We start from the raw sequence: 12,325 nt of genomic DNA, 5'->3' as shown, positions 1-12,325 counted from the left end.
ATTCTCAAATTCTCTTTCATTAAGTGGACATAACTCCCTAGGAAAGATTTTCTGATACAAGTATATGTTAATGAATCTAAACTCCAACATTTACCAACTGGATAACATTGGACATATATAATACTACATATTTAAAAATCTCTCAGCCTCAGATTTTGCATCTTCAAAATGAGAGAGCTGGAAGGATGACTCTTTTTAGTTTTCTAAAATAAAGAATCTATTCCTTAGTGGAGAATTTGTTTCTTAGAAAAATAAGAACTTTGTCTTCTTCCCTATCCTCTGTGAATAACACATCTCTTCTTTTGTGTTCCTCTGTCAGGATAAAAGCCTTTTGCCCTAACTATGATAGGTTAAGGCTTTTAAGAAAGTATAGTCAAGAGAAGTCAATTATGGGTTTAAGCTTTGGTAGTATACTCCAAGTTTCTACAGACAACTGGGTGATTTCTATCCTTTTGCACTCTACTTGCTCTGTTTGGATGCAGCCTGAAAGAGAAAATTCACTTTTCAGCTAGTTGCACTTATGAAAAGAATCTGGGAAAAATCTCACAAGCTCTGAGCCAGCTGCAGAGAGGCCTGAGTGGTTCCTTAATGACTGTAGCTTAGGGACATGCGAGTGTGGCCACAAATCTGATTTCAGATAAGCACTGTACTTTTGTGAGACTATGGAAATAGGAGGTCAGACACGACATCTGGGCCATTCAGCACTTGGCCTTGGGGCTAACCTGTGCTTCTGAAATAGCAAGGAAGCTGCAGAGACCTGCCATTCCTGGAAACTACCTCAGATTCTCCTATCATGGAGACTGGTCCAGCTTGCATTATGGAGGTCATCCAATCTTATAAATCTGCTCTGACAGAAAAATAATATTTTTCCAACCTGCTGCAAAGTTAAACTGTCAATTTAGACATTTGCCAGCTTTTTATAAAAGCATCATCTAACCATAAAACAGCCTATAAATGAATATGGTTCCTTCTTCTAGTAAGGTGATTAGAAATAATTATTTCACACATATGCTATGTTTTATAGCCTATTAAATAAAACTTACATATCATATTCAAATTCCCCTTGTTTTAATCTTATTTTTCCTAAATATATAAGCATAGTTCTATTGTTTGAAGGTAAAACAATCTTCTAAAGAATGTCTTAGTGTTTTATACCTGTTTGTATGGTGTTGCTTTCTTCATATCAACTAACTGGATTGTTGCCACCTCATTAGCGAGCTCTCAATCAAGCAAGGTGAACACATGAATTGAGAGATTGCTGCATATGGCAGAAAGTACTGAGTAACTCTGCAGGGAATACTTTCTGCCAATTTTGGGTTCTAAATCTGTTTTGTGTGCACATAGTGTCCTCAGCTGAGAAGAGAATTCCAGCTTCATTCAACCCACAGTAAGCCTTGTTTCCTGTTGGAATCAGGATGTATTCCTGAAACTTGTGCACAGAACAGTAAACCAATCTCTGTGGAATGAACTATCAGTCTGAAATGCCTAACATAACAATTTTTTCAGCCAGTAATAAGAAACAGTTTTGCTTTACATTTGAAAGTCTGGCATTTAACTTATGATTTTGTCAATATACACTAAAGGCCACAGAAAAAGAGCTATGATGAATCTGCTATCAACCTAACTCTGGGCAGTTGTGCGTTTTGTTCTGGTGAGTTTCTGTAAATGCATAACAATAATATTGCCTAGATTCAAAAGAAAATGTGAAGACCATTTCCTGAATAAAGTACATGTACCTGGCAGGAAAATCATGTGAGGAAAGTTTGAATGCAAAGGTTATCAATTTACTACAGCAACCAAGAGCAGTGCTTATATTAAAGAAGGTGTTTAGCTTTTTATTGGCTTGTCCTTTCAACAAATATTTATTGTGTATCTTTCTGAGAAGCACAATATACCACTTGCTAAGGAAGCCACAGGTGAGTATTACACAGGTTTTGCCCAAGGGAGATTGAAATCTATTGGGATAAGTAAACATCTAAACGTAATAGAGGGAGCTATAAATTACTCTCACTCCTCAAGTAGATTATACAAACATCTTAAGGTCAGTACCATGTTATGTCATCCCTCATCCTTCCTCAGCTTAGGTTGATCCTGAGATAAGGACTTGAATGCAAGTAGTTAGTTGATTTGAGAAGTAACCTTAGAAAGTACTGGTAGGGAAATGAGGAAGTGAGGCAAGAAAGGGAAGGAAGCAAGTACTGGCTTCATTAAAGGAGCAGGCTACTGCCATGACACCTTGGGGATAATGCCACTGGAAGTGCCCGGAGATTGCCTAGGACACACTTTTGAGTTAACCCGCTGAAGGGGTAAAGAAGATTGCTCTTTATCCACCAATTCCTCCCATAACATTGTTTGAGTGATACTGCTGGTTGCACTAACTTCTGGACACTTCCAACCTACCCTGAGCACTGACCAAGTACATTCCTGTGGCCAGATCTCAGGTAGAGACTCAGATCCAGACTGCAGTTTCTATCAGGAAGCTGTAAACACATCTGGAAATGGTGAGTACCAAGGGGATAATTGGGTGACAGTGACTATGTCTACTTACTCCCTTAGCTGTAACTCATACATAGATTTAAACACATTGTGAGCACTTTGACAATACCAATTTATGTAACAAATACTATACATTCTGTCCTCTATTGTATTTTCAGTTCCTGCAGTAAATAAATAGACTATCGTCTTTCTCTCTAATTCTTACTTCCATTTATTTATCACATGTTATTATATAAGTGAGTATTGTAATGACTTCCTGATTTATTTCTTGGCCTTCAGTCTGCACCTGCTTTAATCTGCCATATAGATTGTTATCAGATTAACATTTTGTGTCTTCCTTTATTAAGCAGCTCCAGTAGTTTTTTTCCCATGCCTATTAAGGCATTCCTAAATTTCTTAGTCTAACGTCCACAAAGGCTGCATTTTGCATTCTATAGAATACTTTTACTTGTATCATTTTGTTTCATCTTCACAACAATTCTGTGAATAGATACTATTACCCAGTTTTGGTGATAATCCCTTAAAAGTTTGTGATTTTCCCCAAAGAATTTCAGAGATGTTTTCATATCTTACACTAAGACAAGGCTTGGAATTTGAAGCCAAGTGTGCTGTTATCATTTATTTGCAATCCATTTACCCATTCTCTGGGTTTCTCTGTCCAGCTATGTTCCCAACAATCCCAACTCAGACTCCTTTGTTTGTGATTGGTGCTAGAAGACACCAACAGGAGGTCAGCAGCCCCCATGGTTTTGTAATGCCGCTGGAAACAGTGCATCACTTCAGTGGTATTGGATGTTCTCATGTATGATTTAACATTTACTGTGTATCAATTTGATAACTCATAATGTGCAGGGTACATAAAAACAGTCTTATATGTCATACACACACATAAAGGTGGGCATGCACACACACACACACCAAAAATATGTAAAATGAAACTTTCTGTCTCAATATTAGTTTGTCTCTATCTCAGAATAAAGTGCATATTTTAATGTGAGGTTCAAGACCACATTAACTTGCTAAGGAGATGGGCAAGAACTTATCTGTTTTACTACTGTAATCTGACCATCTGTCTCCATCTTGTCAGAGAAGTTGGAAAAGCCAAGAGGTAAGTTGTAATTAAAGCAAGTATTTCTTTGACAAGAGCTATGCTGTGAGTCCCATCTCCCAAAGGGGACTGGGGTGGGATGGTAGACTTCTGACCTTAATCTTAGTGAGAGAATCTTCAAAAAGATAACTCAGCAAGATTGATTGTCTTCCCAGCAGTGTGGTGACACACTGGATGAGGGTCAGACTCACAAGTGAGAATTTTAAAGGGCAAAAGGCTGTAGCTGAAGCTGCCTGCTGGTCAGCTAAATGAAAATAAAGGTATAATTGAATATAACTGCACTCCCACTGATGGTATATCAAAGGGGCGTCTTTCCTGTACTATTACATAAAAGAAATTTGGACAGATTTGGTTTAGATACTGCAAAGAGGGACAAATGGAGGAGCAAGTGGACTTTAGCAGAAAGAGGTTGGGAGGGTGTTACCAAACGCTTAGGAAATGAGGGAGGAATCTTGAATGTCCAGCTGGAGGAGATACATTTGCATGTGTCAAGGGAAGTAGAGAAGAGAGAACCTTATGACAAGAGAATTTCCTAAGTAACCCAGAAAAGCATCTCTGATAGAGAGAGAATATCAGCTTTAACCTTTTGCCACAGTCAGAGGAAACATGGCAAATTGGTTCAGGTAGGTACTATATAGAGAATCTACACATATTTTTCCTACTATAGACAGTCACTCCAAAAGGGGAAAGAGAAGCTTGAATTTTAAACAAAGTTTAGAAGGTTTATTATTGTTGTTATAATAGAGTAGATAGAATGACTACTAACCTTGCACACTTCTTTGACAAAATTGTTTGGAGGACCTTTTATTTTCTAAAGTGAACAAAATTAGAGATAAAGTTCTAGTGGGCAGATTGAAGACATTTATCCTCTTATGACCATAAAACACATGCACATTTGACATCAGTAGGTTCTTAAGGAAAACAGACCATTGTTTTCTGAGATAAATTTCCTAAATATATTTGATCTTTACACAAGGAAACCAAACTAGCCTGAAAGGTTATCTTCTTGACATTAAATTGCATGTAAAATGGACTGAGACAACTTTTAGTATCTCTCTTTTTAAAAAAATGTTTCAAGTATAAGAAGATCCCATTATATTAATGGCATTAATTTAATCTACTTACCAGATACATGCATATTATTTTACTGTTAACATCTAAACTACATAGAAAAAAAGGTATATCTAAATATTGAGTATAAATTTGATTTCAAAATATTGAAGCAAACTCCTTTCTAACTGTTTCATGTTTAACAAAATAATTCATAGTATATACAACCCAATGGATCAGAGGCATCATATAATCAATATGATTTTATGATGCCTTTAAACAAGGGCTGAAAACCTCTGCCTTACAAGTGAAAGTTTTAAAAATCAACACAAAAGCAAAATGGTTGAATGAATGAATAAAGGCCCTAGGCAGGTTTGGGGAGAGGGGACCTAGAGATCACATAGCCCCAAGGAAAACAATATGACATCATTTATACATTTAAAAAAAAAAGGTTTCTCTAAATAAGACTATACAAAGAAAGTTAAAACAAAGCAAAAATGAGAAAGAACAATCATCATGTAAGATAGTAGATAGAGGCACAGAAAAGAAAACAAAATGTTAAGAAATACTGAAATGGCCAATTATGGTTTAAAGTTTCATTTTGAGATAGACCCGTCATTTTAATGTATTTTAACATAATTTTCTTAAGCCAGAATTTTGTACCTTGTAGAAAAATTTAAATATATTATACACCACACAGATAATCAAGAAGTATTCTCACCACCAGCAGCAATACTTGGATACAACCACCGCTCTCATTTTCTTCCCCTCAGAATTCTATCTATGGATTGCATTTCCCTGGATAGGCTTTGCAATCTGGCTTAAATATCTTACTGTCCTTGAGCTTATCAGTGCCTGCTTACTTTTTTTAATTTTTGCCTCTTTTGGCTACAAATTCTGTATATATTCCTTCAAAATACTCATTTTAAATACAGCTATGATGGAAGCAACTGTACACAGGAGAACTGTATAAGAGCTCATTATGAAACAAATTGAGCCATATTCAAATATACAGTAAAATCAGATGAGATATGAGAATTCATGTGATCATAACTTGTTGTGTCACTAATGAGGTATTTGTCACATGACTTCAGTATATTTTATGAACTAGGATATTAAAACAAACATGCCAAATGGTGAGAAGCAATTGTCCTTATGGTAGACTATTCCCATCACTATTTTTTTCCTTTTTTTTTTTTTTTTTTGTGGTACGTGGGCCTCTCACTGTTGTGGCCTCTCCCGTTGCGGAGCACAGGCTCCGGATGTGCAGGCTCAGTGGCCATGGCTCAAGGGCCCAGCTGCTCTGCAGCATGTGGGATCTTCCCAGACCGGGGCACAAACCCGCGTCCCCTGCATCGGCAGGCAGACTCTCAACCACTGCGCCACCAGAGAAGCCCCTCATCACTTTTTAATGACAAGGAGAATATCCTTAAGGGTGAACTGTCTGGGTCACTTTCTAAAAGACTTCAATATAGAGAAGGGTGATTTAAGCAAGATTGTTCCACCTACCTTTTGCTAGAATTACTGTAATTTTTCTGCTAAGAAGAAAATGGGCACCTCTGAATGAATGGATGATCCCATGCTTATGGCTGGACACATCTGAAACATCTTGTCAAACGTGAAAGCAAAGAAACTATCAAATTTACTACAGATATGTCAGAAGGATTCAGGAGTGTGGAAAAGCACACACTGACCAAAGATAGGACAATTTGAGCAACAATAAAAATAATTATCAAGTACATTTAAAACATCTGAAATTTTCATGTGTGTAGTAAGTTTGTGATGATAGTGTGACAAATGGGTATTTTTGAAGGATTCTAGGAAATTAAATCATTGTTTCTAAAATTGATGAATCAAGAGAAACAAGTCAGAATTAACAATAAAAGCAATACATATGTAACTGGAGTGTAGTAAAATTTGGAGAAGTTAAGAGAAATAGGTTAGAAAGTAGGCATGAGCTAGACCTTAAAAGATACTCTAAGGCATAGTTAGCCTTTATTCTTATTGTAGTAGAAAGCCACTGAGTCTTTGAAGCTGGTTAATGATATAATTAGGAAGAAAGAAAAAGTAGAGATAATAATAATGTTATTAATTTTTTTTTTTGTCAAGCAAAAATAGCCTTTATTCAAATTTAATGGAAACAGGAGTCACTATACTTTTCAAGACGGGGAAAAATAAAATTAAAAAAATATTTTCTTTCCTTTTTTAGTATAAAACAATATAATGACAATACCAGAATATGGAACTCTACGGTTTATTTCCTATGGGTTACTGCAGGTATCAATTTTCCTCAACTGTGCTATTCACAACTTTGTTAAGTCCAAAAATATGAAACCAAAGTGGTAGGAAACTTAAGACTTAGCACTTTCACTAAATGGCATACATCAAAGGGCATCAATTCAAGGGCAAAATGGTTGAACTCACCATACCTACCTATGTCATCATTCCAGCCTTCAAGCTATCCAGGTACTGAGCTCCCTGTAGGAAAGGCCAGGCCTCAAAGCCAAGGCATTTTGGATATTCTTCTGTGGGCCATGAGGAAAGGGGGTTTTCAAAGAGAAGACTGCTTTCAGTCGAGCAAGAAGGCCTGACGCCAGGAGGCTTTACGGAGAGGAAGCACTTAGACTTAACAATTGTAGACACACCATTAGGGGAGTTAAAAATGTACAGCAGTGACATATGTTCTACTTCAATCACTTGTGCTACGGCTACCAAACATGCACAAAAGACTTCTCGGGTAGTTCCAGCTGTGGTCATAGCCAGTTAGGACCTTGAGTGGGACCTAGATCTAGACCAGGAGGGCGATCTGGTCGCAGACCTGCATCTAGACTTGGACCAGGATTGGGTTTTTGACGCGGACTTTGGTCTGGAGAATGATTCTGACGGGAGGTTTGGAATTGGACCTCGACCTGGACCGGGTCTCCTGATTGGTGCCAGCATCCTCACTCTGCCCTCGGCCTTCCCTCTGGCCAGACTCGGACTTGGCACGTTCCCGCTCTTTCGAGCCTGAGCGGGATCGCGATCTGGGCTGGGAGCGGTAGGTGTCTTCCTTCTTCCTCTTCTTGCTGCTGCCCGACTTGCTGTCTCACTTGCCGCCTCGTTTTCTGCTCCTCTCGCTCTTGCTGCGGCGGCGGCTCTCCTCCCTGCTTCTCTTGTCCTTGCTTTTGCTGTGGCTCCGGCTGCGGCTGCTTCCTTTGCTGCGGCTCCGGCTGCGGCTCTTGCGCAGGCTCTTCTCCTTGCTTCTGTTTCTGCTCACGCTGCCCCGCTTCTCCTGCGCGCCCCTCTCCTGACTACTTTTGCTCTTGATTTTCTGCCTGCTGGGGCTGCGGCTCTTGGACTTGCCAGTGCTGTCGCTGTTCTGGACCTTCTCCTCGGCCTGGTCCTTGCTCTGCTGCGGCGCTTGTCGGAGCTGCGGCTGCGGCTCCAGTTCTGGTCCTTCTTGCGGCGGCTGTGGCTCTTGCTCCGGGAACGGGAGCCTGATAGAGATCTACTCTTAGAATGACTGGTTTTGCTGCTGCCGTTTCGGCTTCTGCTCTTACGAGAATGTCTGCTTCGAGAGCAAGACCTTGAGTGACTCCGGCTCCTGGAGTAGGACCGGCATCGTCTAGAACTGGGCTTGTCTTCAACTAATCCGATCTTTCTGCCATTGACTTCAGTTCCATCTAACTTTTCCAAAGCCCTTTTCATATCAGAGTAAGACACAAATTCAATCACCCCTTCAGTTTTGCGTCCCTTGTGAGCATCTGCATAGGTCACTTCTCCCGCCTGACACATATAATCCTTTAGGTCTTGCCAGCTGCACCGACTTGACAAATTCTCCACAAAAAGTCTGTATTCTGTGCGGGTAGGAGGGCCATATTTATCTCGGCCACTTCTTCTATAACCATATCCACTGCGTCCAGAACCGTAGCTGCCATCTCGTCGCGGGCCGCGAGCCACGGGCATGCTCAAAAATTACTCGTTAATGATATAATTAGGAAGAAAGAAAAAGTAGAGATAATAATAATGTTATTAAAATTAAAAGGGGGAAATATGAAAGAAAAGATCTCATTATCTGAAAAGGGAAATTGGTGTTGGTATTCTGACAAAAGAAGGGTGAGAATATTGTCTCTGTCATTGGAGAATTAAACTTGGTAAGGGAATGGAGCATAATGTTGTACAATATCAAATGTCCATTTGTAACTTTGTAACATACATTTAAGTGACACAAATCAGCATGGTTGTGTTATTCACTGAGCATTTCAGATGGAGGTACATGTCAGGTTAAACTTAGAATTAATTCAGACTTGATGTTTCCAAGTGGATATGGCAGGAGGAGAAAGATGTGAAGAAGTTAAGAGATTTACAGGCGAGTGATTGTGGTGCTGAAGCATGAAGTCTAAATGGGTTACAGGGAGGTGAAGACATGAGTGAAAAGTTTTAAGTGGACTGTAGGTCCTGAGGAGATTGAAGAAATGTTGGAGTGAATACTTGAGTAAATGAGGGATAATAAAAAATGTGGTGATTAAAACTAGAGGAGAATACTAAAAAAATGTATATTTGACAGGTGTTATCATTTTTGATGATGAAAAGTGGAATATGAGCATAGGAGTGCTTGCTTAGGGTGGAACAGAGGAAAAGATCACAGATATTAAATATTTCAAAAAACTGAGGGGCCAGAAATGGATCATCTACTATGTTAACACGAATGTTGAAATGCCAAAATTGGTAATAGTAATAGTAGATAAGGAAGATCAGTTAGATTTCTTGCAGCTGGGGTTTGGTCATATAAGTGTAAGAGAAATTTCTAGAACTAAAGAGAATACAGTTCCAGGTAGGAGTTTAGGTGAATTGATTGGAAAATGATCCCTAAGTAAAGTAGGAAAAAAATATAATCAGGGAGTAAATGAGTTTAAACCACTTAACCTCATTTAATCTCAAGTCTCTCACAAACAGAGCAAGAGCATTGGGAAAAAGTGTTGACTAAGGACTTTTCAAATGATATCGGTCTTTATTTCTAGTAAGTGTCAAGGAAGTATTTATGCATTCATAGATCTGTGCCATAGACAGTTGTGTGTTTGGCCAACTACTTTGCCTCACTTTTTAGTTTGAAATGATTCTCAAACTTTGAAGAATGATAAGGAAAAATATAATGGTTACATAAAACTCTACATTTTAGTTGATGCAGAGTGTTTGGTCTTACCAGTTTCCTAAATATGGAAGCAGGTCATTATGTGCTTGAGACTGAATCAGAATGATGGGCATCAATCATACAATGGAATTGTTATTATCATAAATTACATTTATTTGTTTTGGAATATTAAATAAATCTTGCCTTTCTGGGATGAATTTCACTTGGTCATGATGTATTATTCACATGCAATTAGATTCAATTTGATAACATTTTGTTTAAATTATTTGCATCTATGTTCAAGAAAGTATTTGTTGGCAGTTTTCTTGTAACAGTTTTGTCTGGTATTGGTTTCAGAGTAATGTTTACTTTATAGAATGAGTTGAAAGTGTTGCTTCCTCTCCTAATTTCTGGAAGAGGTAGAATTGAATTTGTATTATTTTTTCAAATAGTTGTTAGTCACCAGCAAATACATCTAAGTACAGAGTTTTCACAGTGACAATGTTAACTACAAATTCAACTTATTTAAAAGACATTTTTAGGTTACATATTCCTTCTTTTGTTAGTTTGAGTAATTTTGTTAGTGTCAGTCAAAAAATTAATCCATTTCTTCTAAATTGTCAAAATAAAATTGCTTACAACTTTCCCTTTTTCTCCTTTTTAATATCTGTAGATTCTGTAGTAATGTCACTATTCTTACTCCTGACACAGACTTGTGTCCTTCCTTTATTTTTTTCCTGATTAACCCAGCAAGAAGTTTGTCAACTTTACTGAGTTTTTCAAAGAACAAGCTTTGATTTCATTATTTTTCTGAATTCATTTTCTGTTTGCTATTAATGGATTTTGCTCTGATCTTTATTATTTACTTTCACTGCTTATTTTGGGTCTCATTTATTCTCACTTTCTTAGTTTCTTAAGAGGGAAGTTGAGATCATTGATTTGAAATCCTTCTTATTTTCTAATATTTGTGTTTAGTTCTATAAATTTCCCCCATGTACTGTCCTAGCTGCCCCTTACAAATTCTGTTATGTTGTGTATTCATTTTTCATGAACTCAAAATACTTTCTAATGACACTTTTGATTTTTTTCTTTGACCCATGTGTTATTTAAAAGTGTGTTATTTAATTTCTAAGTATTAGGGATATTTGAAAGATCTTTCAAATTGTTTTTTAAGTCCATCATGGTCAGATAACATGTTTTGTATGACTCAGATCCTTTGAGAGGGGTTTATGGACCAGAATATGGTCTATTTTGGAAAATAATTGGCATATATTTAAAAAGAATGTGTTTTCTGATGTGGTTGATAAAAATGTTCTGTAATGTTAACTAGGTCCAGTTATGGAAATTGCTTTTTAAATTTTCTATATTGTTACTGATTTTTGGTCTAATTGTTCTATCCATTTTTAAGGGCACAATATTGAAATCTATAGCTATATTTTTCTATATGCCAAATTCTCTTTGTATTTCTATCCATTTTTTGATTCATGTATTTTGAAGCTCTGTTATTAGGTACATCCATGTGTAGGATTGTTATTCCTCTTGATGTATTGATCCTTTAGCATGATTATTATTTTTTATTTTTTATTGAAGTACAGTTGATTTAAAATGTTGTGTTAGTTTCTGGTGTATAGCAAAGTGATTCAGTTATACATATATACATATATATATATATATATATATATATATTCTTTTTCATATTCTTTTCCATTATGTTTTATTACAGGATATTGAATATAGTTCCCTACATTATGTAGTAGGACCCTGTTGTTTATCTATTTTATATATAGTTGTTTGTATCTGCTAATTCCCTAATCCCTCCCATCACCTTTCCTTTTTGGTAACCTTAATTTTTTTTTTTTTTTTTTTTTTGTCTGTGAGTCTGTTTCTGTTTTGTAAATAAGTTCATTTGTACCATATTTCAGGTTCCACATATAAGTGATATCATGTGGTTTTTATGTTTCTCTTTCTGACTTACTTCACTTAGTATGATAATCTCTGGATCCGTCCATGTTGCTGCAAATGGCATTATTTCATTCTTTTTTATGGCTGAGTATATATACACAATGGCATACCAATACACAATATAAATATAAACACACACACACACACACACACACACACACACATCTTCTATATCCATTCATTTGTCGATGGACATTTAGGTTGCTTCCATGTCTTGACTATGTAAAAGTGCTGCTTTGAATATTGGGGTGCTTGTATCTTTTCAAATTAGTGTTTTCTTCAGATATATCCCCAGGATGGGATTGCTGGATCATATGGCAACTCTATTTTTAGTTTTTTAAGGAACATCCATACTGTTCTCCATAGTGGCTGCATCAATTTACATTCCTACCAACAGTGTAGGAGGGTACCATTTTCTCCACATCCTCTCCAGCATTTATTATTTGGGGACTTTTTAATGATGGCCATTCTGACCAGTGTGAAGTTATATCTCATTGTAGTTTTAATTTACATTTCTCTAAGAATTAGTGTTGTTGGGCATTTTTTCATGTGCCTATCTGCCATGTGTGTGTCTTTTTTGGAGAAATGTCTATTTAGGT

General features: G+C 37.0%; 1 pseudogene across 1 annotated transcript; it reads right to left on the bottom strand.

Moving 5' to 3' along the window:
• Positions 1-7,417: 7,417 nt before the first annotated feature.
• Positions 7,418-8,599, bottom strand: LOC307064496 (annotated as a pseudogene). The gene has a single exon. The product of its transcript is annotated as an uncharacterized misc_RNA (transcript).
• Positions 8,600-12,325: the final 3,726 nt, after the last annotated feature.

This window comes from Hyperoodon ampullatus, assembly GCF_949752795.1.
Source record: "Hyperoodon ampullatus genome assembly, chromosome: 2".
Lineage (NCBI taxonomy): Eukaryota > Metazoa > Chordata > Mammalia > Artiodactyla > Ziphiidae > Hyperoodon > Hyperoodon ampullatus.
The sequence above is the reverse complement of the archived record's forward strand: the minus strand, read 5'-3'. Positions and strand labels throughout refer to the sequence as shown.